The sequence below is a fragment of the Mycetomoellerius zeteki genome, unplaced genomic scaffold, assembly GCF_001594055.1.
Source record: "Mycetomoellerius zeteki isolate Tzet28-1 unplaced genomic scaffold, Tzet1.0 scaffold64, whole genome shotgun sequence".
NCBI classification, from domain to species: domain Eukaryota; kingdom Metazoa; phylum Arthropoda; class Insecta; order Hymenoptera; family Formicidae; genus Mycetomoellerius; species Mycetomoellerius zeteki.
Window position 1 is genome coordinate 1,595,386 of NW_017257654.1, and position 5,038 is coordinate 1,600,423.

Here is a 5,038-nt window from a genome sequence, read left to right on the forward strand (position 1 = left end):
TAACAACAGGATTAAACGAATAGCACTATATGCTATATCAATTATGTTTGTGCAGTACAATTTGATCACGCGAATGCCGAAGATAGACATTATCTGTTCAAACAAATAATGTATTTAAGACAAAGATATACATTGTTTCATATTCAAACAATCGCACTTATTGATTTAAACATTGGTTTGTTTTGATCGTTCTAAATAACAAATTCATTTGGATACAATAAAATTTATTAAATCCAAAGAAATCTTTTTCTCTGTGCAACTTTGCGTAGTGCCAAAAGATCTCGTTCTTTTTCCGATGAACTCAAAAGTCTTTCGTTTCGATCGTTCCTTTATGCTAAATAAATATTTTTATCAAGCGTACGATTAGCTTGAATGAAAATTCCTTCTAGAATTCCTTCTCAGATGCAAAGCGATGTCCATTTGTGATTGTCTCGTTCAATTCGAGATATGTATGGATTGATATGAAATACATGGAACCCTTTCGGGTTTTGATCGATGATCATGAGGTGATTTCTATCTCGGATTCATCAGCGCATTCTTCAAGATTCTAGTCAGTATCTTATCTCCGTCCTTGATGAGAGGGGGATGGTTGATTCATCCATCCGTCGAGACTTGTAAAAGAAAGAGTCACAAACAAAGCTACCTGCGACTCGTTGATATCGATCGAGTCATATATAAGTACATAGAGTGGTATTTTCCGCCGTCCCTTCGACGTCTCTTATGCGCAATACTACGGCTTCGTTCTCGTAACGCCGATTTCTTCCTCCTCCCCTCTCTCTGTTTTCGCAATAGCTCGTATCTATCTCAAACGAACTTGTCGAGAATCAGACCCTAGATCCCCGTTCAAACTTTTCGAGTATCCTGCGGAAGAGCTGTGAGCTGTAGCACCTGTACTGTACGAGTACACATGCGTACTCTGAATCGCAAAACTCGGAAGAGAATTAAGAGAAGTTTTCTCGCGAATTCCACGCGGACTTGTTATTGACATTGTTGTCGAAACGGTTGTTGTCTCGAAACTTCCTCGAAGTTTGCATTCTACGATATTTCAGTAAATGCGGTAGAACATTTCGTACGTATTGCTACGTGACGTTGCGGAAATCGTAAGCTTCTTCATACGATATTAAATTTTTATCACTTAGTTTCAGGAAAACATTTTTCACGCTCTAATTGTATTTTAAACGTTAGAACGATTTTATCCTCGGTTATAGATGTGCACGAAGAATCACTAATATCAATTCTGTTCTTATCAACTCACACTTAAAAGTACACTTTGATCAATATACACATACACACACACACGAGACTACTTCTTATCGCTGTGCATTGTTCTCCATCCGATTTTATCGTATCGTGGTTAAAGGCATGTGTGCACGTGAAAGGTACAGCTATATACCGTTATTACGTGGGCCGACGAAGCTTCGGCAATGTCATCGATGTCCTCGAGTTTCTTTTTCAGGCCACCGCGTGCATGAAATTCGCGAACACGTAAACAGGTTGCCCTGCGGCTCTTTTCATTAAGGCGACATTCAGACAACTTATTTTGCGGTTCACTTAATTGCTTTAATTTTCTCTCTTTTATCGAATGCAACTAACGCTAATGAATGTAAACATAGTGAAGAGCACAGGCAACAGGAACTGCGAATAAAGATTTCAATTTCTTATCAAAAATCGTGAATTCTAGTATACACGCACAGTTGGAAAATTTGTGTTAAATTTAACGCATTTTACATGTCCTAAAATTCAGGTTTTTGTGTTAATGTAACACAAGATAAATAAATCAGGAGATAACATAAATATTATATTAAAAATTAACACCAAAAAATGTAACACTGACACAATTTGTAAGCAATCAAATAAAAAAAATGTTTTTTACTGCGGCGATTTTTCTGATAGGTTGAAGTCTCTCTTATTCTCTGTTCTCTCTCTCTCCCTCCCTCCCTCTTATTGCCTGTGTTTCTTTCATTGTGTTTAAGATATAATGTAAAACAGATTATATATGATCTGTGATATGTGATATGTGATATATGACTTATTAGAATAAAATAGAATAAATCATCCCGGCTCTTTAGATCGTAATTTAGTAGGTAGTCTGTAGGTATTTATTTGCGTATCTATCTGCGTATTATTTGTGGATATGATATTTTTAGTACAGTATAGCATAGATTTAGTAAATGTAAATAGTAGTAGGTCTATTGCGGTGTGGATGAATGTGTGTGGCTAAGGAACATAGTGTAAACCAAATCCCTTCTTGGCAGTTGTAAACTGAAGTAATAAAGCTACTACTATAAAACAGAGATTATATTACATTATATTTCAGTTACATGATACAAATCCACGTACAAATCTCATGTGCTCGCTTACGTATTTGAAACAATATTTGATAATTTTATCAAAGTCGAGCTAAAAGATCGAAGGCAACGTCAATTTATTGCGTGCGGCGAGTAAATCGCTCCAAGGAGGAGTCGCGTGACAGCGATCGCCACTGCATTAGCGTTATGTAAGATCTGCGTTACACGGCTATTTAGTGGCTCGCATTTTTTTGGACGCGCGCCGCACGTACGGCAATATAGACCGGATGCAACGAACCGCGTTCTAACAGATGCATCGATGTATACACGACCCAGACCGTGGGCGAGTACGCCGTGGATGGCTTAGAATCGAACTATGGAAATTGACAAAGGCGGGCACATCCGCGATTAAATCCGACACTCGCGCGCACGGACAATGCACCATTGTATTTCGTTTCCAGGTGTGTAGCCCCCGTTTCCTGGTAAATTAAAACTTGCCGTTTTATCGCCGCGATATCGCGTCAATATTTTTCAAAGATACCGACGAGATGCGGCTCCCGCATCATTTGTTTTGCCAATTCCATTTCCCATTTGCGTATATAATATCTAATCATAAAAATAACCTTCTTAAAAAAAATAAAAAAGAGCTTAAGTATATGCATTTTTCGAAAAGTAACTGTTGTTAAAAATAATTGTTAATAAATAATTGTAAACTACTTTGCAAAAATAAAAAGCAAATGGTAATATTGTATATTTAATTAAAAAAAAAATAAATAAATAAAAGTGGCACGTTTGCATATTTTACGCGTCGCGCGTAAAATCTATATTGTTTTTATTCCGTATATTCCGATAAGGAAATCCCTTGGATTAGTAATGAATGTAATTTCGTTAATGCACGTGCTACAGTCTACAATTTAAATCACCTGCATCATCGCCATAAAGACGGAACGAAAGCTATGATTTTTCCTCGGCAACTCCCTGCATGCGCATCGCGCTTGGCCACAATCCATTTTATTTTCGATAAGATGTACGCGCTATTAAAAAGAAAAGAACGCGCTTTGCAAAGCACTAGTAAAATTTGACGGGACTGTCTGCTAAATCTCGGACTCACCGAAATCGTTGAATAAAGATAGCTCTACAAATCGTTTGGCTCCAGTAAATCTTTTCTGTCAATGACTATAATCTTTGTGTAACGTTACACTGAAAAAATTATTTGTGTAAAATTACATGATTATGCTGGGTTTTTTTCCGACCTAGTATAATCATGTAACATTACTTAAATATGATTGTAAAATTACCTAAGGTTTGTTCGCGTCGCAAGCTCCAACATATTCCAATATGCTCCTACTATAGCTCTTACTCACTCCAACGCGCTTGATAGAGTGAGTAGAAACTATGGCATGTTGGAGCATGTTGGAGTTTGCGATGCGAGCAAACCTCGAAATGACTGGAAAATTACATAAATATTTTGATAATTTTCCAGTAATTTTACAATCATATTTAAGCAACGTTATATGATTATGCTGGATTGGAAAAAAATCATATAATTTTACATAAATATTTTTTTCAATATATAAATGATTTTGAAAGGATTCGATGGTATTCCTCATATTCTGTTTAATTCTGTTACAAATAGAGCGACTCGCTACAATCAAATGGAAAAAACTATTTTTTATTTATCTTCACAAAAGATGTGTACAATACAGTGTAAGTAAAGTTGAAAACTTTTAGCATCATGATATTATTAATCTTTTCGGAGATGCAATATGTTGTCATAATACGCAAAGTAATTGCGAGTCTGCGAATCTCTCCTCACAGGGCAACATGAATTTCTCTCCGTAGACATCTAAATTATGATTAAGCAAGTCCTCTGGGTAACCTTATTCTACGGAAACTTAATCGTTGCGACGTAGGCTTGTTTCAGACATCAAGGAACACGTAGTACTTCGAACTTATACCTAGTATAATGCGAGATCGTTTTATGTATTTATGCGCGAGCTAGCCACTTCTGAATGCTCCAGACTATTGAGATGGAATAGGAAAATTCTTAAATGGGAATATAGAAAAACGTATCATTTTTATATTATTTATTCAATAATATTTTCAAATCTTTAATTTTTAATTCGAAACGTATATTGTTAAGAACGGAAAGACTAAAATTTATTATTGTATTACAAACGATGTAAATAATATTGTAGGAAAAATTAATAAATCGTCAAATATAAAAATCTGCATCAATGTCTATCAGTAATAATGTTTATACGAAATTTGTGTAACCGATTATTTTTCCACACTCATCTATGGATATCCAAGTACAGTTGCCTCTTTTAGCATAGCTAAGATAGAATCCAAAGTCTCTTCTCCAGTCGGGATAATCTCCTTAGAGGGCAACAAAAAGACGTCTTATAAGTTAGCGGAACAAAATGAGCGGAATCGATTCTAACTAACATTTTTATTTGTTGCTCATGTGTTGCTAAAAAGTTGCCAAAGAAAAAAATTTGTTGCTCTGTCGGTTTATTTAAAAAAACGATGTTTCGCTAAAGGAAGATTCAGTTAGCGGAACAATACCTACAACAAAGCCAATCTACGCAGAAATAACGTAGGAATTTGTTGTTAATTTGTTGCTAATTTGTTGCTGCCGAAATAACATTTTTTTTAATAGTTTACATACTGAAAAAGTGTAAATAACAACGAGAAGCCTCAACGTGCTGGCGGAACAAGAGTAAAGTATCAATAAAAGATTTGTTGCT

The 5,038-nt window shown here is 35.5% G+C and overlaps 1 pseudogene; it reads right to left on the reverse strand.

Annotated features, from left to right (window-relative positions):
* Positions 1–4,533: 4,533 nt before the first annotated feature.
* LOC108728762 (zinc carboxypeptidase-like) overlaps positions 4,534–5,038 on the reverse strand; it is an 11,081-nt pseudogene continuing 10,576 nt past the window's right edge.